This window comes from Protopterus annectens, chromosome 11.part0 (genome assembly GCF_019279795.1).
Source record: "Protopterus annectens isolate FY-2018-M chromosome 11.part0, PAN1.0, whole genome shotgun sequence".
Taxonomy (NCBI): domain Eukaryota; kingdom Metazoa; phylum Chordata; order Ceratodontiformes; family Protopteridae; genus Protopterus; species Protopterus annectens.
Window position 1 is genome coordinate 1,340,180,700 of NC_056745.1, and position 27,960 is coordinate 1,340,208,659.

General features: G+C 41.7%; 1 protein-coding gene across 1 annotated transcript in view; it reads right to left on the minus strand.

Moving 5' to 3' along the window:
* Positions 1-27,960, minus strand: part of SBF1 (SET binding factor 1) — a gene marked incomplete in the record, with an annotated part of 3,250,730 nt that overhangs the window by 2,629,552 nt on the left and 593,218 nt on the right.

The following is a 27,960-nucleotide window of genomic DNA, read 5'->3' on the forward strand; positions in this document are numbered from 1 at the left end:
ATGAGGTTTCACTAAGTGGCGTGTGCAGTAGGATAAACAAGGAGTGAGAAGACAGTGGTAATAAATGAACTAGAATAGATCCACTGTCATAATATATGTATTTATTCCCTTTACTCAGATGCACGACTTGCATTAGCCTGCCTCTCTTCTATTGAAAGGACAGCAGTATGAAGCATGGCTCAGCAGATTTACCTAGATATCAAATCAACAAAGTTAGAGAGTGACAGCTTTTCTCACCCAATGGTACTGATGACATAAAAACTGAGATAACAGGTGTAAGAAGAGCTCTGTCCCTGCTCCCCCCCCTTGCATCAAACACAGTGCGAGTGTGGCAGTGTACTGATGTGTATGAACACAGTGCTTGAGCACAGGGTCAGTGAAATGTTCCGAGTATGTGCACAAGTTAAAAGACAGGATCTCTTACATGGTTCTTCTAAAAGACCCCTGTATAGGATGGGGTAGCAAGGAACAAATACGTTCTTGGATCAGATCAAGTAGGAAATACGTTAATAGTGAAAAGTGACATAAGCAATTTTACATTGTTAATTTGGGTAGTCACTCGACATCTCTGATAATGTCAAGAGAAAGTGAACCAAGTGCAGAACACAATCATGAAAACATAAGTAGCGGATGTGAGAACTGTGCTTTACACAAGAAACAAAAAGCAAAATCTGACTAGATGAAACCATAACATTCTAGCAAAGTCCACATCTCCAGCATGGAATAGTGAGCTACCTTGCTGAGAAGAAAATGTTTGAGGCTTCTTCAAACTGCCACCTATCAAAGAACTTTAATACACCAGCAGAACAACAGAGGTGTGTTAAAATACTCCTATAGCATACCAACTTCAGACGAGCAGGAGTTTATGAAATACTAACAAGATGTACTTATTTTTCTTACATTTTGTTGACCTGGTTAGTCCCATTAGGCCTACAGCATATTTTCACAGGAGAGGAACTGAGGTGGTATTCATACTTGTTAAGAGAAACTTTTCAGGAGATGGGGGGTGCAATTTGTAGCCACATACAAAAACAGAGGAAAAGGGGGCCAGAAAATTAGGCAGCCCTGATTTTGGGTGAATCTAACAGAAAAGTGCAAGCTGTATTCTAAAAAATATGACACATTTGAGGAGGAAGAGGATGTTATAGCAGCAAAAGCCACTATACGGTCCAGTGCTGTAACTTAAACAAACCACAAGGAGCAGGGGTGATTTCTGTACCAAGGGAGATGCAACAAGGGAAAAGGAGTGAGCAGAAGCAGTCTAGGACAGAAATGAATATACCCAGAGAGAAAAACATATGCAGCAGTGACTGCTTCTCACACTAATACAGGTACAAAATTAAACAGAAATTGAATGAGAAATGTACTCCATATTAAGAAAAATCGATGAAATCATAAACAGATACTATATACGGGACAATGTGATTGATTAGACATTTTGAAAGAAAATGTATGAGGTGATTTCTCACTTGCTGAACAATTTTTGCATTATGTGAAGAGGAAGACAAAGCATAGATCTACACATATTTGTGAATACTAAAAGAAGACCAGTTGTACAATTCAGAACAGATGTTACTGAGGAGCATTAAAACAATTTTAGTTTTGTTTGTCAATGTATGCACAACATTAAAAGATGGATGAAACTACTGTATGGACAGGAACACTTGGGACATGTAGATTACTTTAAAAATAACAGACTTAAGTTGGTCCATTTTCAAGTGTTGTGAATACTGGAAGAACAAGAGATATATTACTGGGGACAAGTTACAACAAGCTACTTTTGTGGGTCTGACAATACACAAAATACATTGTATACGATTGTAACAAGAAAAGACATTCAGAGTGGGGAAAAGGGACGTTCAGAAAAACATAAGTGCTTTAAAATGTAAGAAAAGTCTGTACACAGGGCACTTATGACTCAATTTTAAGAAATATCACAAAAAAACATATACGAAAATGAAGGAAAACTGTGTTGAGCAAAGTGTGTTATCAGAATCTGATCCTACTACAACAAGGAAATCAGTACCTTATTTATAGGTTCATACTAGGCTATCTGCCCGAGGGCATTTGCAAGCCTAGCCCATAGTTTTGTGGCTTACGCCACCCCTTTAGTTTGGAGAAACTATGCCCATTATTTTGCTGTGCCTCTGTCGAGCAGTGACACGGAGGTAACCCCTGGGGTGTATCTGCGATCTCCCATCCATTGGTCAAGATTCCTCTTGAACAAGGCCAGCGAGGTGCTCTGCCTCACATATACCGGGATTTTGTTCCACAGCATAGGGAGTCTTTGGGTGATGAATCTATCCCTCCAGCACGTCCTATTAATAACCGTGTCGAGGTTTAAGTCTCCGCCCTTGTGGCTCTGAGGGATCTAGATTTTTTGAGATGAAGCATGTTCATCAAATCTGGGTTTGACATGGCCTTGTATGTCAGGCACAGGTCACCTCTGAGAAAGCGGTAAGCAACTGAATATAGCTGGAGTTCTTTCAGTCGGGCAGCATAAGACAGATTTTTGAGACCCTTTATCCTTTTGGTGAGGAACTTTTGTGGCCTCTCCAGCTGCTGCAAGTGTCGTGTCAGATACATTCCGAATGGGGCATTGTACTCAATCATTGGTCTGATGAGTGATGAGTATAGGGAGACTATGACCTCCCTTGATCTAGATGTGAATCCCTTCATGATAAGGTGGGCAATGTAGAAGGTCTTCCTAACTACTTTAGCAATATGAGTGTCGAATGAAAGGCTACTGTCAACCTGGGTCCCCAGGTCCCTGATAACTTCTTCTGTGATCAGTGGATTGCCACCTATATGGTAGCTAGGGGTAACCTTGTTTTTCCCGAAGGGTATGACTATGCATTTCTTGGCATTTAACTTTAGGCCATGGCTCTGGCACCAGTTATCCGTTTCTGTGAGACCCTTCTGAAGGATATCTGTGTCAGATGTGTTTTCAACTACGGCGCCCAGTTTGCAGTCATCTGCAAACTTTGTCAGCCATAACCCTCCTGTGTTTGCTTGCACTTCAGAAAAGTAGATGCCAAACAAGAGTGGGCCCAGGACTGAGTCCTGTGGGACACCACTTGTGACAGGCTTTGAGTCTGACATGGCACCAGCAACTCTGACCCTGTGGGTTCTATCACTCAGCCAGTTTGCTACCCATCTTGTAATGTATGGGTTTACATTTAAGTTGATGAGTTTTTCAATGATACCCGAGTGGGGTATTGTATCGAAAGCCTTCGCCAGGTTTAGGTAGGCTGTATGGACTGCCTTTCCCTCGTCAATGGCCTTGGTGACTGTTTCGAAAAAGTCAACCAAGTTTAAAAGGCATGATCTGCCTTTGACAAAGCCAAACTGGGTTGGATCCAAAGTCTGCAAATTCCCTATGTCTTTATTTATGAGATCCATTATGATCCTCTCCATGGCTTTGCAGATAAGGCTTGTCAAGCTAATGGGACGGTAATTTCCAGGGTCGGTAGAGGCACCGCCTTTGTGAAGTGGGACTACAGTCGCTGTGCGCCACTCCCTGGGTACGTATCCGGAGGTGAGACTAAGATTAAACAGCTGTCCTAACTGTGGGTTTAATTCCTCGTTGAGTTCGTGGAGCACACAGCCGGGGACACCATCAGGTCCCATGGATGCTGTGTTCTTTGCCTTGGAGAGAGCAGTTCTCACCTGGGCGTTAGAGATGTTTGGGGGGCTACAATCATTTGGTATAGATATCTCTCCTTTTGGGGGGGAGGGGGGGAGAAGTTTGCATTGAACCTGTCAGCCAGTATGTTGGCAATGTCTGTAGGATCAGTAACCTTCACATAATTTTGGACTAATTCTGAGCATATCTGGGAGTTTCCTCCTAGGTTTCTGACATAAATGCCTTATGGTTGTCTTTAGAGTCCTTAGCTATTTTTCTCTCAAAATTAGCTTTGGATGATTTTATGAGAGCTCTTAGCTTTTTACTTATAGTGATCAGCGGTGTCTTTCCTTTTAAGGATTTTGCTCTATCTTGTAGTAGCTTTCTCCTTTTGTTGTAGAGTTTGTTTATGGCTGGGGTCCACCAGACTGGACGCTTGCCTTTGGTACAAAGAGTCTTTGTTTTGCTTGGGATTGCCTGATCCATGCAGCCCTGCAGGTGCTGGTAGAAGGCATTTGTAAGTGATTCAGCGGTTTGAGTAATGTTTACCGCCGGCTCGGGGGCCTTAAAGGAGACCACACTAGTCTTAAGCAGTGTGAAGTCGGCTTTCGAGAAGTTCTTTACTGTGGTCTTTTTTATTTCGGGTGGGGGCGGGATAAGGACCTCCAGCGAGATTAGTTTGTGATCTGATCTCACCAGTGAGGGGTATACTTCCGGTGTTGAACATTGTGCTCCCATGTTCGTGATGATGAGATCAAGTATGTTTTCTCCTCTTGTGGGGATGGTGACTAGTTGTTCCATGGCATTTGAGTTTATGAATTCCAGGAACTTTTGGGCTAGAGTGTTTGGGCTTGAGTAGTGTTCCCAGTCTATATTAGGGTAGTTGAAGTCACCTAGTATGATGGTGTTCGGAGATACATTTATCCCCTCCAGTGTTTTCAGGAAGGCCATGTGAGGTTCCTGAGTTTGCGAGGGTGACCTGTAACATGCTACAAATTGCAGAGCAGTCTTGCCTATGGTTAATTGCACCTGGATGGTTTCCGATGCATCGCGTTGCCACCAATCTTGAGGTGTGGGTGTCCTTGATGAATATGGATACCCCCACCTTTCTTGGTATTGTCCGGATTTTGGGGCGGAACGCATGATATGAGGTAAAACCTGATAGTGCTGGGGTGCTCTCAGGAGCCTTGAACCAGGTTTCTGTCACAGCACAGACATCCATGTTCTCCATACTGAGAAGGGCCTCGAGTGCGTGCATCTTGAGGTTAAGACTTCTGGCATTGAGCAGCATTACCCTTAGTTTTTTTTCTTTGTTGTGTTCTAGGGTGGTAGGTTTAGAATTTGAGCCTTGCCTAAAAAAGGCACTATGGGGGTGGCAAGAGCCTTTGCCAAAATCCGGAATCCCAGGGGTGACAGGAGCAAGCCGTCCCTTGCGAAGCAGCGTGGCTTGTCCAGCATGTCATCCCAGGTAGACAGACATTGGATCCCCTTTGAATGACACCAGAGTTTAAGCCAATTGTTAAAGCTGATCATCTTATCTCTGTATTGTGGCATCATTCTTGGTGAAGGTAGGATACTGCTCAAGGTCAGGGTCATACCTGCTTGGGCTACATAATCAGAGAGCTCCTCTATGTCTCTTTTCATGTAGTCCAAGGAGGTACGTCTCAGGTAGTTTACACCAGCGTGGACAATGATTGAGTCGTACTTGTACCTGCTGTTGAGAGACCTGAGTGCTTGCGTTATGTGGAGGATTCTAGCGCCCGACAGGCAGCTTACTGTGACCTTTTCCTTACTCAGTCTGGTGAGCGGGACGTCAGTGTGTCTGACTATGGAGTCACCAATGACTAGTGTGTCTGGCATTGTGTTTGGCCTTAAGGGCTGTGACTGCTTGACACTCTGACTGTGTGGACTATGTGTTGCAGGTGTTGTGTTCTGAGGTGGTAGTTGTTTGGGTGTCTGCTTTGGTGGCCTCTGCTGTTTTGGTAGATTTTTGATCAGAGCCTCCGAGTATGTCTTTGTGTGTTTATGTGTATGCTTTGAGGTTGTGATGGTATTATGTGAGACTGGGTCTATAGTGTGTGTGGTTACCTTCTCCTCCTGTCTGGTCTTGCCAGCCCTATGTTGAGAGAGCTCAGCCTCCAGTTTGGCCGTATAGTTGCATCTCTCGCATGTATTTGTGTTTTGTGGGAGGAGGAGAGGGTTGTCTGTGTACATGAGGTAATTGTAACATTGCCTCAATATTCCCAGGTTCACCAGCTGAGCAGGAGAGGACATTAGCAACTGATCCCTCGACATGCTAGAAGGAATAGATGGAAAAACTTAAAAAAGGTTTTGGGGGGTGTGGGTGACCGAGAAATGGGGTTTGCTTTTTAGAGGTACTATCTATAACAAGAGTGCTGTATCAAGGTGATAAGTACTGTAGGAGCAAGTGCTGGGCTATACAGATAGAGAATAGTCTACTTGGGAGTCAAGTAGATACACTAAATAGAACAGTAGTATACTTTGAGTTAGGTAGTTTTAAGGGAAAATTTGAAGAGTGGACTTTAGGTAGCCCGAATAGTTTAAACCTGATTAACTGGCGCTGCCCTAGTGTGCAACGGTGGCAGCTCCGCGCTAATGCGGGCTAAAGCGCGCTTTATAGCAGGGGGCTGGAAAAGACAGGAAATGACCCAAAATGGCCAATAAACTACAAGTTACTGGTTTAAACCACTCCTCTGAGGACAAACAGGCAGCTCAGTACTCCCCACCCTCACTGGTGAGTAAAGAAACTTCCCTTTGACCAAACAAGGAAAATGGAGAAACACAGGAACCAAGACAAAGCCCAGGGATCAGCAAAATCTGATCACTGGAACAAACTATTAGGAAAGTATGGAAAACAAGAGTATTTTTTTTTTTTTTTTCAAGTTTTTTTCAAATAGGCAGAAAATACAATAAATGCTGTGTTTTTCGACTAATTGCTATCAAAAGCTAGTACACTTGAGTGTATTAGCCTGTTGTTTAACTTTTAAGCAAAACTTAAGCAAGTGCAACAAACAATTCAATGATATTATATCCAATTATAATGAACACTTTTGAGCCAACTGAGTATAACTGCTGCTGGTTAAAGCATTTTACTCAGTTTTACAAAATCTGCTAAATAGTCTGCCACAGCCTCTAATTACATCTTGGTTACTTGGTTTGTGTAGTTAAGTCTTCATCCCTGAAACTGGCCCCACTATTTTCTCTTCCATCTCAATTTTCTGCTTCTTCTAATGTCCCCCATTTGCTGCCACAACCACTTCTGGTCTGTTTCATCCCCTTTCATTTTGGCATTTTAGTCATCTATCATTCACTGGAATACCTGTTTACAGGTTGCTTGTTGTGTCGCATCATCTCCATATAGTAACTTTGCAGATGTGTCAATCTAACCTGTATGCAGTCCATCACCAGTATAAACAGGAGTGGACTCAGAACTGAGCCCTGATGCAAAACCATTCCCACTGCAACTCCCTCAAGTCCAAATACCTTCCACACATCCTCAGGAGCCATTTCTCTCCTAATGCACAAAACATCTTGATCAACTTCGTACTCATTCTAGGTCGGGTTCCCCCTTCCTTTAGGTAAACCTCACAAACAATGCAGGTGTCAGGAAACGCACAAAATGAAATAAACAACAATACAAAAAATTGAAGCACTGGAAGCTCTTGAATATGGATATTGATGGCAAGATACAAGCAGTGAAAATGTTTTTAGTGCCCTTAGTCTTACATAAAGGTTAGACATAGTTTTTACCAGCCAGAGGAGAAGTAGTTAAATGGATTTATTTGGGAGGGGAGGAGACAATTTAGTGGGACAAGTGGATTCTCCCCATACAACAAGATGGTTTAGGGTTACCTGAATTGAAGGGATGCTTTAAAGTTAGGCATTTAAGACTTAAACACAAACCTCAACCAGAGGTTTATACATAAGAAAGGAAAAGGATATGATGAAACTGGTGAGAGGTATTATTTATTATTATTTACATTTTTTTAAATAGGGTGGCACACTGGAAAAGTGGATAGCATTGTCGCTTCACAGCAATAGGTTCTCTGGTTCAATTCACAGCTGGGGTGCCTTCTGGGCAGAGTTTGAATGTCCTTCCTGTGTTCGCATGGGTTTCTTTCAGGTGCTTCAGTTTCCTCCCACATTCCAAAGACATACAGTAGGTGGGTTGGACACTAAATTGGCCATAGGTGTGATTGTGTGTACACGTGTGTGGTATGGAAAAACAGCTGCGGCAGGGCTAGCCACCCAGTGGTGTGAACCTTGGCTCTAGATGATGGTCACTGTTAAAGTGACACCTCAATCCCATGTGCAAAAATGGGAAAAGGGGTTGTACATGGATTTGCATTTGTTTTCTGGAGTAGAGCACTGATCTCCACAGACCTTTTTCAGACTCGGTCAGTGAGCTGTGTCTGGTTAAGTGACTTGCTCAGAGCCACACAAGCAAAGAAGGTTGACTGAAACAAACTTTGCACCACTGGACAAGAGGAAACTGCTCGACAACAGCTCCTTAATCCTACAAGCCAACTCAAGAGATACAGACACTAGGATTCTGGATGTAAGTCTTTAAGAAAATAACCACACAGAATATTAAACTAATAAAGTAGCAGAAAGAATATGAAAAACTAAGTCAGTGCAGGAAGGCAGAAATTATATTTTACCAACAGCTACCTTAAGGGTAAAGAAAATGGGTGAGAGAAGGCTGGAATTTACTGGAGAAAATTAGCTAAGGAACCAAGGTATTGGGGTAAACAGCGTGGGAGTGAAAAGTAAAAGACTGGTATGAGACTAAGCAGAAATTTAGACTGTAGGTTAGAGACTACTTTTCCTATCAAAGACTGATAAGAGTACAGAGGTAAAGAGAAAGGGATATGCAAGTACTTACAGAAAGACCAGCTCTGGCACAGTTGAGTTTAGAACACAACTTTTTTAAAAGGGGATAATCAGTAGGGTGTATAAAATACTAGTTAATTACAAGACTCAGAAAATTAGAAAAGAAAATAGAAAGGCACTTTACAAAAACATAGGAATAAATGTGTAAGGCTCTCAAGTATACAACATCCAGAAGGTTTAGGATTTTAACAGGAATTTTTATACCCCAAGAAAGCTTCACAGAAGTTTTCCTTTAGTAGACTGCAAATACCAGAAGTATGATGGGGAAGGTAAAGAAGTAACTAGGGACTTTTTTGGGGTGGGGTAACAAAGTGGCATTTTTTAAATTCCCTACAGTGTCCTTTTACAGACATTTTGAGGGAACAAATGGTTGTAACTAAGGAAATTAATCATTTCAGTCGGGATACAGGATTTGAATTGTACAGACACAGTAAACACTGGCTGCCAAAAAAGCAATTACTAGAAAATGGAAATCAAAATATATTCCCAATATAAAGGAAGTACTAGATATTGTAACGGGAGATAAAATAACTGGAAGTAGGATCTTTAGAAAAGGGAAAGAACAAATGTCATAAAAATAAATGGAATTTGTGAGAACAATGCATGGAAAATAATATTCAGAAGTGACATTTAAGAGAAGAAAGGTACTGAACAACTTACACGATAAGAGTGAAGGAAAATTTTTACAAATAAAGCACACACATATACTGCATTACAACAATGTAAACTTATTTTGGCATGTATTCTTTTCAATTAATGTATGTAAACCTATGTTACAACTTCAAATGTGACTTAACTATGTTAAATACACACATGCACACAAACACAAAGTCAAAGCAAGATAACAGTCTATTAGGCCTTCCTAGCCTGGAATGTCATGATTACATGGTTTCAATGTCTTAGCACTCCTCCTGCATCTGGTTTTAATACATATTGCTCCTTTACATCACACGGTGAAGATATTCCTACCTCTGGTAGTCCTGTATCAGTCATTACTCATAATCCCATTACCTTACATCTATTCATGCCACAAAATGACATAAAACGCATACACTTCCTAGTCACTGCAGGAACAGCAACTTTTCAAACCATGATTACCATGATGACCGTAGCCCATGAAGACTACTTCAATAATTAGAATCCTTATCCATAGAACTAAACACACTCATTTTGGGTTACTCCTACCATCCAGCTATTAAATGGTAAACATACAAACCTGCAGCACAAAAATAATATGCACAGTGGTTCCTGGATATTATCAATGCCTATCCCTAGACCAACTAGTGCTTACCCTTACTAGGACCATAAACTTTCTTGACCTGGTAAACACATGTATGGTACCATTATGAACACCCACGGTTATCCCCCTCACTTGCCAAAGCTGACAACTGTGCCATAGCACCTTCTACAAGGTCTCAGCCAAAAGTGGCCTCAATCTCCACTGTCTTCCAAGACTTACCCAAAGGCAAAAGTAATGGTGGTTGCTACAGATCATGGAGAATTTAAAAGCTCCCCACCACAATATGAGACCACAGATAAAATGGTCTTGCACACTACAGATTTCTACTCTCACCTAGGCTCTTGCATCAAGGCTACTGTTACTATCCACTATGATGAAAATGCCAAGTTCAGAAGCAATAAGAAACTCATTAGATCCTACTTCTCCAAAAAGAATAAGATCAAAAACAAAAGCCCAAAAGACTTCCGGTACGGCCTCCAGTGATAAATGCACAGGACGACTGATGTGCATCAGTCTAGCTCTATAGATAGCTACAAGAAGGGTATCCTGCCTGAGATAAATCAACAAAAAAGTTAAGTAACAGTAAATGCTGGCCAATAAGCCTAAAAAAGAGACAATCAAAAGGGAGGAAGACAGTATTAGAGATTGAAGACCCACACTGGGAACAATATCACTAACTACAGTGAAGGAAAACAGTTCACACAAGGTCATGGAGGGAACTAGTGCATAGATTCCCTAAGTTCTGGAAACCAGGATAAGTCACATTCACTTGAAAATCTTTACAATAAGTGACACTCGAATGAATTATATAAACTCCAATAAAAAATAAGCTTCAGTGTAAGGAAGACATGCTTATTATGCATTTAAATGACTTGGCAGCTTTACCTCAGTTGCACAAGGAAACAAGGGATTAACTGGCATCTACTGACACAATTAGAGAGACACAACAGAAACTTGCAGAATTACAGGACAGATCAAGATGAGAAGACATTCATTTCTCTGCTGTCCCAGAACGAGTGGAAAGGAAGAGATGTTTGGAGTTTATGAAGTGGTGCCTTGATAAATGGACTGATATACTAGCAGACTCATGCACATACACTGAGCACATAGAGTGGATTTGCTGTGTGCAGGGCAAAGCAAAGTCCAATCCTGGTGAAGTTTAGTTCACATCTGCAAGAGGAACAGGTGCGATACCTATTGCGGAAGAACAGCAGTGAAAATAAACTAAGACATACAAGAATTTATGCAGATAACTATTTGATGGCAACCAGACTGAGAAGGTATGCTTTCTTGCCAGCTATAAGGAAATCTAAACATATGCACCTCAGCTTCAGACTTCTCTGCCCTACTCTCCTCAGAGTATTTTACCCATTGGGATTAAAGATGTATGTCGGCCCTAATCAGACATGAACTGATCTTGGAGCCTGTGAAGAGGATTTGGACTTAACTAAAGATAACTTGCAACCACACCATGGATGTAAAGAAAAAGCCAATAAAAAATCAAGGATGAGGATGCTAGAGAACCCCCCCCCCCAGTGATAAATGGCTGCAAGTGTGAAAAGTGCGCAGAAACACACAAGAAAAACACAGGAACCAGGGACGAAATCTAATATATGCACACTGGCTCTTGAAGCAACAGGTATGGACTGACTAGCTGCAGGCTGTATTTTTCCTTTTTTTAATCTCTACTTCAGCTAAAGATTGATGGACATAATTTATTTTCTATGAGAAATAATTGCACCTACTCTCATCTTAATGTTTAACATGAAGCTCACTAAGCTGCTGTCTTAAAGGTGGAGCGGCTCAAAAACCTTGGGCTTTACCACTAAAGGGTTCTAATGACAATTAATCAAATATTCAATAATCCGAGAAGAGAACCAAACAGCTGTTTGCAAATGACTGTAAGCCACAAAGTACTATAATTTAATTTTAACGTATAACCAGTTTATTTAAAACCAAGACACGTTTTTGTCTCTCTGAAGAGAGAAACTTCATCAGAAATAAAAAGAAACAGTTGTAAAACCTTTTTAAAAGTTCCGCTTTAGATAGATAGTAATTTGAGCCAATCAGCTGATCCCATTTAATTGGGAAAGGTTCGATATTTAAAGCAATATCAGTAGAAAAATGCGGATTAACAAATGTATATATGTTTTGAAAAAGCAACTCCAATGTTCAAAAACAACTCCAGTTTTCAAAAAACAAATGTATACAAATTGCTTCCAACATCAACTGCAGTAATCACAAAACAATTACTATAACTAGTAATGAGATAACAAAACCTAGTTTGTGACAATGTTTCCACGTTAACTCAAAGTGAATGAAAAAACATACAATTATCTACCTGATGTTATATAGTAATAAACAAAGATGGAAAATCGGAATTATCAGAATTTAAAGTCTCAAACAACTCTTTAGTTTCAATAGGCAGGTGATGTTACAGTTGCCATTAAGACCAGGGTGGCAAAATGCATTTAGTGACAACAGCCATTCAAGTTCACGGCATTCCAATAAAATAGAAGTAGGTCCCCCTCTAGTGTCATACGCTAACTGATCAATAGCTAAAAATTGAAAAGAGTGGTCAGGTTTAGTGTTGACATGCTTAGCTAAAGCATTGTCACTCTTGTTTTTAGAGACCGCATACATGTGTTCATAAATTCTGTCACGGAATTTGCGGTCAGGTTTTCCCACGTAAAAAGCATTACAGTTTTTGCACATAGCCAGGTAAATTATGCCTTCAGAGTTGCAATCAAGTTTATAAGTGATATAATATTTTTTTCCAGCTATTTCAAAAGATCTGCTACCTTTTACATGTTTACACATCCTACAAGCTCCGCAAGGAGAAGACTCACATATTCCATTATTTGCTCTAAGTCTTTTACATTCAAGGAGACTTTTTAAATTGGCACCTCTCCTGTAGATGATAGTCGGATAAGGTCCAATTCTCTCCATCAGTAAGTTATCTTTGTACAATATGTACCAGTTCTTATGTAGGGTCAACTTAATTTGGTCACTGTCATTGTTGAAAGTTGTGATGAAACAGGACTTATGGTGGTTAATGGAACTTGAGTTCACCACTGGAGCATTACTGTAAAGTACTAGTCAGTCTGTTTATAGGGTAAAAATCATTGTTCATGTCAGCTACAGTAATAGATACCTCGTTGTGGGTTGTCTTATAATTTAAGATGGGTTTAAACAGACCTAACTTGCGTTTGTTTACTACTTCTACTGTTAATTCTTGAACAAGATCAATAGGGTATCCTCTATTCACAAACATGTTCTCTAATAGTTGGCATTCTACTAAAAAATCTGTTTCTGCAGAGCACATCCTAGCTGCTCTGACTAGTTGACCCGTAACTATAGAGCGTTTCTGTTTGAAAGGATGTGCACTAGAATAATGCAAGAAATTACAGTAAGTTGGTTTCCTGTAAATAGTGGAACACAACTTGTAAACAGGCACTTTGGATAGATTAACATCCAGGTAGTCAATACTAAGTGTATCGAATTTATATGTAAATTGAAGAACGGAGGTCGTAGAGTTGAAATGTTTAATGAGTCTATCTGCTGCATGACTGTCACCTCTAAAAATGATAAAAATATTATCTAGAAATCTTGTGTAGTACACAAGGGAATTTAATATTTCCGGTTTATCGAAAATAAATTATTTTTCCCAGCAGGCTACAAAAAGATTAGCTAGACTTGCCCCACATGGGGAGCCCATGGCTACCCGATGTTTCTGCAAGAAATACTGACCATTAAATGTAAAAAAGTTATTTGTCAATATTATGTCTATAAGTTCAGAGACTAGGACTATATCATTAGATGAAGCATTTTTTTCTTTCAACATTAGAGACACCCATTCAACTGCCTCCATATGTGGAATGGAAGTGTATAAATCGACCACGTCAATACTCAGAAAATTGTCGTGGTCGATGGACAAATTGTTAAGACTCTCCAAAAATGACCAAGAGTCCTTACAGACTTGTGGAATTTCTCTCAGGTATTTTTGGAGTATAAAGTCAACAACTTTAGCACAAGGGTACGTTAACGATGATCTGCCATCTATGAGAGGTCTCATTGGTGAATTCAAAGTATCCTTGTTGATTTTGGGAGTTAACGGTTAACTAGTCAGAGCAGCTAGGATGTCCTCTGTAGAAACAGATTTTTTAGTAGAATGCCAACTATTAGAGAACATGTTTGTGAATAGAGGATACCCTATTGATCTTGTTCAAGAATTAACAGTAGAAGTAGTAAACAAACGCAAGTTAGGTCTGTTTAAACCCATCTTAAATTATAAGACAACCCACAATGAGGTGTCCATTACTGTAGCGGACATGAACAATGATTTTTACCCTATAAACAGACTGACTAGTACTTTACACTTCAACAGTAATGCTCCAGTGATGAACTCAAGTTCCATTAACCACCATTATAAGTCCTGTTTCATCACAACTTTCAACAATGACAGTGACCAAATTAAGTTGACCCTACATAAGAACTGGTACCTATTGTACAAAGATAACTTACTGATGGAGAGAATTGGACCTTATCCAACTATCATCTACAGGAGAGGTGCCAATTTAAAAAGTCTCCTTAAATGTAAAAAACATAGAGCAAATAACAGAATATGTGGGTCTTCTCCTTGCGGAGCTTGTAGGATGTGTAAACATGTAAAAAGTAGCAGATCTTTTGAAATAGCCAGAAAAAAATATTATTTCACTTATAAACTTGATTGCAACTCTAAAGGCATAATTTACTTGGCTATGTGCAAAAACTGTAACGCTTTTTACGTGGGAAAACCTGACAGCAAATTCCGTGACAGAATTTACGAACACATGTATGCGGTCTCTAAAAACAAGAGTGACAATGCTTTAGCTAAGCATGTCAACACTAAACCTGACCACTCTTTTCAATTTTTAGCTACTGACCAGTTAGCTAGGACACTAGAGGGGGGGCCTACTTCTATTTTATTGGAATGCCGTGAACTTGAATGGCAGTTGTCACTAAATGCGTTTTGCCACCCTGGTCTTAATGGCAACTGTAACATCACCTGCCTATTGAAACTAAAAGAGTTGTTTGAGACATTAAATTCTGATAATTCCGATTTTCCATCTTTGTTTATTACTATATAACAACATCAGGTAGATAATGAGAAGTTACGTACCTACCATAACGTTCCATGTTAGTTGTCTTCTTCTCGCCTTCTTTCTTGCCGGATGGGACTCTGCTTATACCAAAGCTCGAGAGCTATTTTTACCGGCTCGAGGTAACCCTGTATCCCACAATGTTAGGTGCTAACTACCCAGATCTCGTTTGATAGCTAACACTATAGCAGTTCTGTCCCCAGAACAAAGGAGAGAGAGGGATACCCATATAGACAGCCATCCCAAGAAAAGGATAAGCACTGAAGACCATACTGAGCAAAAAAGAAGGCCCCGTAGGATCCTATCGGACTGTCCAGGCTAGGGGGTTGGAGGGCGGGACGCAAGAAAGAAGGCGAGAAGAAGACAACTAACATGGAACGTTATGGTAGGTACATAACTTCTCAATGTTAAGTTGTCAATCTCGCCTTCATTCTTGCTGGATGGGACCGCATCCCTAGCACCTCAACCCTGGGTGGCTCATCGGAACAGACTCTTGAGGATGGTGGAACCAAAGTTAGCTCGGCTTCTGGAGGCCATGTCCAATTTGTAATGAGAAATAAAGGTATGGGGAGAGGCCCACGTGGCTGCCGCACAAATTGAATCTAAAGGCAACCTGTCTTGAAAGGCTATCGACGTAGCTAAGGCTCTAGTTGAATGGGCTCTAGGTCTTGAAGGAAGCTCTTGACACCTCAGTTCATAGATGAAAGTGATGACAGACGCCAACCATCTAGAAAGGGTTACTTTGGAAACTGGAAGGCTTTTCTTCCCTTCAGCATAAGATAGGAAGAGCTGCTCAGATTTCCTAATTTGCTTGATTCTATCCAGGTAGTAACGGAGTTGGCGATGAACATCCAAGAAATGCAACTTTTGTTCCGCTCTGTTGGAGTAATTAGGGAAGAAAACTGGGAGATTGAAAGTCTGGTTTAGATTTGCCTCAGAAGACATCTTGGGTAAAAAAGAGGGGTTAGTTCTGAGGGACACTCTATCTTTATGGAAAACCAGATAAGGAGGACGAACGCAAAGGGCGTGAAGTTCTGAGACTCTCCTCGCAGAGGTTATGAACAACAGAAACAAAGTTTTCCATGAAAGTAACTTCAAAGAACAAGAAGCCGCAGGTTCAAAGGGAGGGAGAATCAAGGAGGTTAAAACTAGATTCAAATCCCACTGCGGTGGGGGATGTCTGACCGGGGGCTTAAGTAAAAAGATACCTTTAAGGAAGGCTTTACAAAGTTTATGAGACATAATAGAGGAGTCTGACAGGCCAACATGAAAATTTGAAATGGCCGCTAACTGGACTCTGATAGTGGACGAAGAAGATCCTGATTGAAAAAGTTTGGCTAAAAAATCCAAGACCTATTGGATAGGAGCCATGAATGGGTCTATGTTCCTAGATTTTGCCCATTAGGAAAAACGTTTCTATTTGCTGGCATAAATCCTCCTGGTAGAAGATTTGTGAGAAGCTAAAATGATATCACGCACCAAATGGGAGATAAAGGGAAGCCTGGCTAAGGTTGGAAGTGGAGCAACCAAGCAGTGAGTTTGAGAGAGGGAAGGGATTGGTGCAGCTTGCCCGACTGATGGGTCAAGACATCTGGAACTGGGTCCAGATGCCAGGGCTGCTCCAAGAGGTAACTATGCAGGAACAGAAACCAGATTTGTCGAGGCCAGTACGGAGCAATGAGGATCATTGTGGATCTCAAGGCGGTAGCTTTCTGAATCAACTGAGTGATTAACGGAAAAGGGGGAAAAGCGTAGAGGAGACCCCGAGGCCAATCGTGGACTAGAGCGTCTCGGGGGGGAGGGGGGGTGGCCGGGAAGAGAGTGAAAAATTCGTGGCACTTGCTGTTCTGGGGTGTTGCGAAAAGATCGCAGCAAGGCTGACCCCATTTTCTGAAAATTTTCTCCACTACTGACTGCTTGAGAGACCACTCGTGCGGCATGAGAATGGCTCTGCTCAGTCTGTCCGCTATGACGCTGGACTTCCCGGGATATGCGTTGCTATCAGAAACCGCTGAGAGGAGATCACCCACTGCCAAAGTCTGAGTGCTTCTCGACATAAGGGATAGGACTTGGTTCCGCCCTGCTTGTTGATGTACCACACTACGGACATATTGTCCATCTGAACTGCAATCTTCCCGATGGGAAGAGAGTCCTGAAGGGCCTGCAATGCTAAAAGTACTGCTCTCATTCTCCAGGACATTTATGTGCAGGTGGGACTCAAAAGGTTGCCAAGTGCCCTGGACCGTCCTGCCCTGAAAATGCCCCCCCCCCACCTGATCAGGGAGGCATCCGTTGTCACTGTAGCAACCAGGGGGGGGGGGGGGACAAAGGGTCTGCCCTGAATCACTTGAAGGGAGACCATCCCCCAAGACAGGTGTTTCTTGCATGACTGGGTTATTAAAATGTTGTGTGACATCGGGAGCTGCTGGAAGGACCACTGAGAGAAGAGCATCCACTGAAGGAGTCGCATGTGGAAGCGAACTAAGGGAAGTAACGTAATGGCAGCCGCCATGAGACCTAGAGTCTTCAGTACAAACTTGGCCTGGATTCTGTTGTTCTAAAGAAGGATATGAACATGTTTGTGAATATCTGAGACTCTTTGTGCCTTTAGTTTTGCAATGATAAAGACCCGACTGGTCTGGTAGTAGGTAATAAAGGATAAACGCAGCTTCCACAGCAAGTCAATTTAATGTACACAAGACATCAAAATACACGACAGGAACATAATCCACAACGTAAAAACACTCTGTTAAGCGCTTTCATCCGCCAAAGGCAGACTTCATCAGAACAATTAACATCAGCAAATGCTCAATGTTATATATGAATTTTGGCGCCAAAAACTTTAAAATAAAAGATTTCTTAAAGGCATAAACACTTAAAAAATTCCTTAAATACTTAACTATAATATACTTTACATTTCTAAAGAGTAAAATGTATATTTTCCATACATAAACAGAATACTCTCCACTGTCTTAAAATCCAAAGTGTCATAGTGTATAGAGTATAGAATTAAAACTTAAAATATGTGGAAAGCACAATATATGTAAACCACTACTATAGTAGGAATACTAACCCTTCATTTCATATACAATCTCTACATTCTGTGATAATTGGTACATCCCACTTCAAATGGACACTACATATTAAAATAACTAACTAATATTCATATATTTAGTATATGGTAAAATGTAAGAATATATAAAAATTAATAATCATCATGTATTTTGATGTCTTGTGTACATTAAATTGACTTGCTGTGGAAGCTGCGTTTATCCTTTATTACCTACTACCAGACCAGTCGGGTCTTTATCATTGTGAGTGGTGTTCGTTTTACTGACTTTCCTTTAGTTTTGCAGATAGTTCGACTGTGTCTAATATGGCGCCTATGAGGGTAATAGACTGACAAGGCGACAAAGCAGACTTTTCGAAATTTATGCAGATACCTAGCTCTTCGCAAATCTGAATGGTGTAATCTCTGGACTGAATAAGTTGAAGCCTGGTGGTGGCGGTAAGGAGCCAGCCGTCCAGATATGGAAACACCTGGAATACTTGACGCCTCAGATGAGCCGTAACCACTGCCATGCATTTGGTGAACTCTCAGGGGCTGTAGTGAGGCCAAAGGGCAGGGCCCCGAATTGTAGTGACTGGACCCCAGCCGGAAGCGGAGAAACCTCCTGGACTCCCTGTGGTTTGCGGAACCACATTTTTCCGCCCTTCTGACCTTTAGGGTATGGTCTAGATGGGGTGGAAAAATGGACTCCCACGGCAGAGTGTGTCTTGCCATCTTGTTCGCATCTGGTCAAAGTATCCTTCACCTGAGGTCCAAACAACGCTGAACCACCAAAGGGAGAGTTGGTGAAGGACGCCTTAATAGGGTCAGCAAAGTTACAAAGCCGCATCCAGGTGTGACGTCTTAAGGCCACGCCTGTGCCTGCAACCCTACTCGCCCCATCGGTCGCATAAGAAATAAGCCACATAAAGGAGTTAACAATTGAGTTTAGGGTTGCCAGCTGGGAGTTGATTTTGTCCTGAGACCCCGCAGCTGTAGGATCCTGTAGAGTATCACCCATTTCTTTGAGCAAGTCTCCTTGAAGGCGGGTGAAATGATATAAGTAATTCAGCAACCGCATGGTAAAGGTCGCTGAAGAAAACATACACTTGCCGTACCTATCCATGGTCCTAGATTCCTTATTAGGAGGATGGATAGGTACTGAAGGATCAAGCCAGTTCCTTCTTAGTGGCTGCTGCCACCACCATGGCATCAACAGGGACACCCTTGGTCAAAAACTGTTTATCAGAAGGGGCTGTGATAAATTTTGAAGGCCTCTGCGGGGTAGGTTCCATCGAGTCAGGGGCCGTCCATGCCTTCTTGGCCACCACTTCCATAAGGGGGTCAAAGCGCAGAGACACCCAGGAGGTGGAAGGGCGAGAACCAAACACCTCTAGGTAAACTGATTCGTCCTCGGAAGGATTGAGGGTAATCCAGTTCCCCCTCTGCTTGAGGATCTCAAGGATGTCAGAAAAGGAGACATCCTCAGAAGGGGATCGTGGAGACCCTTCTGACTCATCCAAGTCGGTATCAGATGTGACGGACTCAGGGGAGTCCGCATGCTTCCTCTTACATTTCCTCTTCCGAGGGGGCTCCCCTGACGGATCAGGGGAGGCCTCAAAAGAGGAGGATGCTCCCAATGGGGGCCCCTGAGGCGTAGGATCTCTGCGGTCAGAGACGAGAGGATGGGTAGAGACCGTAGCAGGCACTACAGTGGGAGGAGCTGAGGGAGCCGACCGAGGAGCAGGCACAGGGGCCAGCACACTCCTCATGACCTCGAAAGCAGCCCTATCAGGCAAGGAAGAAGGTCCCCGCTCCGAAGAGATAAGAACCCCTCCCGGCACCGAGAGGGATGGCTCCGAGGCCGATGTCGGAGCCGAACTCACCTGCACCGAGGCTCCGAGAGGGAGAATGGGGTCGGACAAGGGTCCGATGCCACTCACCCTCTCGGAGCCAACGAGGAAATCACGGCGCCCGGATCCCTCCAAGGATGGCACCATAGACAAAATCGGAGCCGACGACAGAGCCGAAAGGGGAGGTATTGACTCCGACGTGTTGACAGTCCTGGCTCCCACGAACTCCGGCTCCGAACTCAGGGGAAGAGTCGGAGGAGGAATCGATGATGGAATGGGGATAGCCACTATCTGTTGAGAAGGGCTATGAAGCATCTGGGCCAGTGCCTGCGACTTAAGGAGTCTGCTAACCACCCTCTCGAGGTCATGGTCCGAAAGCCTGGAAGACCGAGAGGAATGGGACCGATGGCTGCGCTCCGAAAGCAAGGGAGATCTCGGAGCTGAATGGACCGACTCCAAAGAAGGGGACCTGGAGCGCTTAAGACTCGAAGATGGTTCCGACATAACTATCGGAGCTGACTGAGTATTTGAAGCCTCGGCTCCAGCCGGAGCCGATGCAGAAGCAGAAGTAGCACCACTGGTTGGAGGCTCTGTACTCGGAGCCGACGATTTAGTGGGCTTAGAAGGTTTGCCCGATGAGGACTTGGCCGGGGAACCTTCGGGCTTCAACAAGCCTCTCAAAATCAACTTGTTTCTGCGTTCCTGCAGGACTCTTGGACTGAATGCTTGGCAGACAGAACAAGAGTCCTGCAGGTGCAGAGGGCCTAGGCAATAAACACAAGAAGTGTGACCGTCTGTCAGAGACATTTTCTGACAGCACGAGTCACACTTCTTGAAGCCTGAGACCTTGGACTCCTTAGACATCTGTGTTAAAAAACACACACAAACACACACACACACACACACACACACACACACACACACACACACACACACACACACACAAACACACACACCACACTAAAGAAACTTAGTCCAGTCACTTCACCACACCGAAGACTAAGAAAAACAATATTAAACTGACCAATTTAACTGAAAATAAAACTAGAGAACAAACCTGGCCCGAAGGCCTAGAACGGTAGGGCCGAGGGGATAGAAAATAGACCCAAAAGGGGACTATACAAGGCAGGTTACTCTAAAAGAGTAAAAGGGAAATAAGCGTACACTAACCCTGAAAATAAAATGGAAAAACCTTACCAGAAAAACTGCTTCTGAAAAAATTTTACCAGAGAGCCGGCAAAAACGCAACCTCGCAGCTAAGTGGCAAATGAGATCTGGGTAGTTAGCGCCTAGCATTGTGGGATACAGGTTTATCTCAAGCCGGTAAAAATAGCTCTCGAGCTTTGGTATAAGCCGAGTCGGAGCCGAGGATCGGCTCCGAACCCATCCAGCAAGAATGAAGGCGAGACATCTGTATGTTTTTTCATTCACTTTGAGTTAATGTAGAAACATTGTCACAAACTAGGTTTTGTTATCTCATTACTAGTTACAGTAATTGTTTTGTGATTACTGCAGTTGATGTTGGAAGCAATTTGTACACATTTGTTTTTTGAATACTGGAGTTGTTTTTGAACATTGGAGTTGCTTTTTCAAAACATATATACATTTGTTAATCCGCATTTTTCTACTGATATTGCTTTAAATATCGAACCTTTCCCAATTACATGGGATTAGCTGATTGGCTCGAATTACTATCTATCTAAAGCGGAACTTTTAAAAAGGTTTTAAAATGGTTTCTTTTTATTTCTGATAAACTGGTTATACGTTAAAATTAAATTATAGTACTTCGTGGCTTACAGTCATTTGCGAACAGCTGTTTGGTTCTCTTCTCGGATTATTGAGTGTGTGAGTTTCCACCGCTTCTTTCCCTCAATTAATCGAATATGTCAGTGTTACTATGCATGAGGACTTATGAATGTTGCTCACTTTAATGTAAAAGTGAAGAGTTAGCCCTCCTGTTAACAGGAGGAAGGAAAGCCCAGAAAAGGAGGTGTATCTGAGGTCATTATGTCATACAATGTAACTAGGGACATACCACTATTAACATATCCACTGGGTATAATAGTGGGACAAGGGGATGAGAATTTATCAAAAGGAACATATGCTAGTCTGAATGCTCTTGAATAAATAGGAATCACTAAGATTTCAAATTGAATACCTCAGTGCAGGCTTAGAATAAACTGCATACAGCAGAGTCTCGATTAGCTAAACTAATTGGGACCTAGGGTAGTTCAGATAATCAAACATATATTGAACCAGATAAAAAAAATTTTAAAATCTTGTTTTTTTTCTGTATGCAGGGAATACACTTTTCAACCACTGAGCGATTCCAGTGGACAAGAAATAATATTTTTTCACACATGAGCAGGCTACAAGCGCAAAAAACATGCACAAGTGAATATATATAACAAACATATTCAGAATTATGATTTTTCTTACTCGAAAACTTTGGAAGGCTGGATTCAGATAACTGATGTTCGGATAATCGACTCTCTACTGTACCTTTACAGTTAAACTTGGGGAGAGAAGTAAAGGGGGACTGCAAAACTCCATCTGAAGGTGAATTTTAATTTTGTCTCTGTCTAGCAAAGAGCTAACAGAAGATGTACGTGCCAACTGTGTATGGTGACAAACAGATGGCTTATTCATACCATTACAGGAAAGGGGGGTGGATAAGATAAAGAATGACAAGCAAATCTGTACCATGACAGACACTGGCTGAAATAGCTTAGCTGCCACAAAACCTAATGGCAAATAAAATGAAAGACACAGAAGTAAATCTGAAAAGAAGTTTTCTGTCACATATATTACTGGAACAGCTGGGATGAATCACAACAGAAGAGGCCAGAATGGAGCTCATACTCTCATTTTGATGGTACTGAACAGCAGAAGCTACTTGTACATAGTTTGAGTTTTGGAGAGTTGGAGAAAGGATTTATCCTTGTTGTAATTTTCTCTCTTTATATAAGCTATAGTCACAGCTTAGTGTTTACAGGACAAAAACAAAGAATTGGTGAAAATGCCTCTTAGAGAGCAACATTGTACAATGTAAGAAACGGGCTACTAGCACTGATCAACTTGACAAAATGAAACATAAATAAACTTAAAGTGGATATAAAAAGTTTACACTCCCCCTGTTAAAATGTCAGGTTTTTGTGATATAAAAAATGAGACCACAATCATTTCAAAACTTTTCCCACCTTTAATGTGACCTATAACCTGTACAATTCAAGTGAAAAACAAATCTGTTATGGGAAAAATATAAAAAATAAAAAAACGTACAATATGCTGGTTGCATAAGTTTAAACTAATACTCCATTGTGTGTGCACACCCTTAAACTAATACTTTGTTGAAGCAGCTTTTGATTTAATTACAGCATTCAGTCTTCTTGAGTACACACCTCTAGAGACTCTGATTAACCCCAAATAAAGTTCAGCTGTCCTAGTAGGATTTTCCTATCATTTACTCAGTTGCCTGCTACAGCAAAAGCCATGGTTCACAGAGACCTTACAAAGCATCAAAGGGATCCCATTGTTGAAAGGTATCAGTCAGGAGAAGGGTACAAAAAAAATATCCAAAGCATTGGATATACCATGGAACACAGTCATCAAAAAGTGGAGAAAACATGGGACAACAATGACATTGCAAAGAAGTGGAATCCCTCCAAAACTGATGAAAAGACAAGACGGAAACTGGTCAGGGAGGCTGCCAAGAGACCTACAGCAACACTGACGTAGCTGCAGGAATTTCTGGCAAATACTGGTTGTGTACTACATGTGACAACAATCTCCCGTATTCTCCATATGTCTGGACTATGGGGTAGGATTGCAAGACGGAAGCCTTTTCTTACACAGAAAAACATCCAGACCCGGCTAAAATTTGACAATACATCAAGTCTTCCAAAAGCATGTGGGAAAATATGTTATGGTCTGATGAGACCAAGGTTGAACTTTTTGGCCACAATTCCAAAAGGTACATTTGGAGCAAAAACAACACTTCGCATTACCAAAAGAACACCATCCCCATGGTGAAGCATGGTGGTGGCAGTATCATGTTTTGGGGTTACTTTTCTTCAGCTGGAACTGGGGCTTTTAGTCAAGGCGGAGAGAATTATGAACAGTTCCAAATACCAGTCACTTCTGCCCCACAACCTTCAGGCATCTGCTAGAAAGCTAAAGATGAAGAGGAATTTCACCTTTCAATATGACAATGGCCCCAAGCATACATCCAAATCAACAAAAGAATGGCTTCATCAGAAGAAAAATAAAGTTCTGGAATGGCCCAGCCAAAGCCCAGATCTAAACCCAATAGAAAATCTGTGGAGTGACCTGAAGAGGGCTGTGCACAAGAGATGCTCTTGCAATCTGACAGGTTTGGAATGATTTTGCAAGGAAGAGTGGGCAAATATTGCCAAGTCAAGATGTGACATGCTGATAGACCTAAGAAGACTGAATGCTGTAATGAAATCAAAAGGTGCCTCAACAAAGTATTAATTTTAAGGGTTTGCACACACAACAAACTAATAGTTTAAGGGTGTGCACACTTATGCATCAGCTTATTGTATTTTTTTTTTTATTTTTTATATTTTTTTCCCCTAACAGATTTGTTTGCTTTTCAATTGAGATGCACAGGTTATAGGTCACCTTAAAGGTGGGAAAAATTTTGAAATGATTTATTGTGGTCTCATTTTTTATATCACACACCTGGCATTTTAACAGGGGTGTGTAAACTTTTTATATCCACTGTATATGAATAATCTCATGGAATTTTAATGAGCTGACAAATAGGAACAAGCTTGACAGAATTCTTACATACATTAAAAAGTAACATGCAGGACACACTAATAGAGGAGACACAATAGGAAATGAACATGGGGAGGTGATTAAAAAAGGGCTAAAATGAGAGGATTTTATTAAAGTGTAGAAGGAGTGAGGAAAAGGTGGGGGTTAATTTTGTTAAAGAGTAGTTCAAATATAAGTATATAAGAAAGAGTAAGAGTGTCAGCCAAGTGGAAAGGAAAACAACTTACACTGATGTGTCTATACCCTCTCCCAAAGGCCAAAACAGAGGAGATAAAACAAGTGATGGGATAAATTAAGACAATCAACAGGAAATTACATTGACTGGAGGGACTGGAATGTGGTGGGAAACACTGAAATATTAGAACTACACCACAGGGGGGATAGCTTGAGAAGTAGCTAAAAGTATTTGGCTTTATTGACCCATGGCAAATAACTCAGGGTGAAAGGTTTTTACATACTATACTCAAAGATTTACAAATTGGACCAGACTTGACAGATGTTGCATTACCATTTACTTAGTGGATTGAAGAGCTATTCATCCTATATCAATCACAGACCATGTGCTTGTGTTGGTTGAGTTGAAACAAAAGAGTGGCCCAACTTGTCAAAAGCACTGTCAACTCCCACTTACCTTATGAGAAGCTATAAATTCTCTAAATGGGTTGATGAACAGATAGGTCAGCACTTAAGAGGTGAAAAGGGAAGGATTGGAGTCTGAAGGATGGGATGTCCTTAGCAGAAAAGGCGGAAGAATAAAGGTTAAAGCAGCGGATATGTACACACAGGCTCAACACAAATACTTAAAAGCTTTAAAGGGTATATAACACTTGCAAAGACAAACAAAACTGAGGGTCACCAGAGAAGGATAAGCAACTACACAGAGTTAAAGAATCCCTCATAGATCACATCAACATTAAATTGGAATTTAGAAATAAGGTTTTAAGACTCTGTCATGCTTGCACTCCAAAACTAATTAAATGCATAGCACAAAGAGTAAGAATGCCGAAGCTGTGCATGTAATACCATAAGTGACAGCATACCTCTCAACTATCCCTGATTTTGACACAAAATTTAGCTCTGTCCCTCATAATCCCTCCTAAAACTGGTGACTTTTGGAGACATGGTGGTGAGTTACACTTAATGACAATAATTACAGTTCCAGACTTCTTTTACTTTAGAAAATGTATATTAATTTGCATGTTCTTATTCTGTTAACATCTCAAGTTAACAGCACTAATATTTTAAAAAGTGTCCCTGATTATTTCTGGATTTGTCCCTATTTAGTTGAGAGCTATGGGTGAGAGACCCATAAACAGGGATGATAAAAAAGGAACCTGAGGATATGACAGTGGTAATAAAAAGGCACTATCAGAGCCTATACTTGGCAGACGAATCAGAGAAAAATGTAGAGTACATGAGAAATTATCAGGATATGTTGGATCTTCCAAAAGTATCAGCAGATTATAAAAAATCTTCAATTAAAGGAAATTACCAGAGAATACATTCTGACGCCACGGTGGTGCAGCGGTAGCGTTGTCACCTCACAGCTAGAGGTTCTCCCGTTTGATTCTCAGCTGGAGCTCCTTCTGTGTGGAGTTTGTATGTCCTCCCTGCGGTCGAGTGGCTTTCGAAAGACATGCGTGAATGGGCGTGCCTTCGTTGAAGGTTGGGCGTCAGGCTGGCACCTCGGCACCATAAAAATCGACTGCCAATCATTATCGGACCGGAGTTCCGCTGTGGCGACCCCTAACTGGGAAAAGCCGAAAGAAAAACAAAAAACAGAGAATGCATTCTAGAAACACTAACAGAAAACGGGGAAAACACCTAGATCCAATGGCATTCCCATAGAAGTTTAAGTGGTAAAACGGAGGGAGAACCCTAGTAGTTGGAAACAAACAATAGTTCTTATTCCTAAAGAGGGGAAGGATCCATCTGACACAGGGGCTTAGAGCAGTGGTTCCCAAACTTTTTTGATTCTCGGCTCCCTTGCTGAATCCAGGTTTTCCCAAGGCACCCCCCCCCCCCCGCGGTGCACATAAAGTGCATAATTTATTTATTTATTTGACATTTGTTTAACAAGGCTGCCCAACTTTACTAGGAGACCTGGGGAGGAAAAGCTCAAAAGTACAATAAAAAGACAATTACCAAAAAAAAAGTGTACATTCTACTTAACAGCATAACACTGATCTACTATGGTTGAGAGGTAAGCAAACCTAATGGCAATCTTGTTAACTGTAAATATATAAGAGCAATATTTAAAATCTGTCCCTATCTAGAGCTGTCCAGCATACCTCTCAACTGTATATGTTTTTGCAGAATGTCCAGATTTTTGCCTCATATTTTTGGTCTTTTTCTCATAAAATTGATCTCTGTCAAATCACTTGCAGATCATTGAGGGTGGAGTCAGAAAATAACGACAGACAGTTGAGTTTCATACTTCATACCCTTCAGAAAATTCATGCTAATGCAAAACCTGCATTTCTATCAACTTTCTAAGTTTGCGAGAGCAGTACTTAAGTGACCCTATTTTGTGCCTTTGTACCCCCACTATTTTTGGCTTTGTCCAGATTTCTTGATCTAAGAGGGTGAGAGGTATGTGCCCAGTGGTATGGTCCAGACTTGCATAGACCTCATTGCTGCTGCCAGGGATCACTCTCACTCTTCACTCTCTCCCCCTGTGACACACCCACACGTACACACACCCACACACACACACGCATACACACATGTACACACACACACATATACACACCCACAGTCTCTTTTGCATTCATGCACGCATTCACTCACACACGTCGCTCTCACTCTTTTCCGATCTCACACACAGTCATAGTCACTCCCTCATACATATCTGCATTCACTCACACATCACTCTTACTTTCCCAATCTCACACACACACAGTCACTTCCTCATTCATACCTGCATTCACTCACACATCGCTTTCTCTCTCTCCGGATCAAACATACAGTCACTTCCTCATTCACATTTTGCTCTCACACACACACACACACACACACACACACACACACACACACACACACACACACACACACACACACACACACACAGCCACTTCCTCATTCATACCTGCTATCACTCACACATCGCTCTCACTCTCCCGATCACACACACAGACTCTCTTGCTTTCATGCACACATTCATTCACACACGCAGACAGACACACACTCATACAGGCATTCACTTACCTGATGGCCCGGTTCCAAGTGCTCCACGGCCTGGTACTGGTCCGCAGCCCGGTGGTTGGGGACCACTGCTATACTTGATGCCAGTTCTGCTAAAAAGCTACAGTGTAGGTCTAGACTTGGTTCGCAGC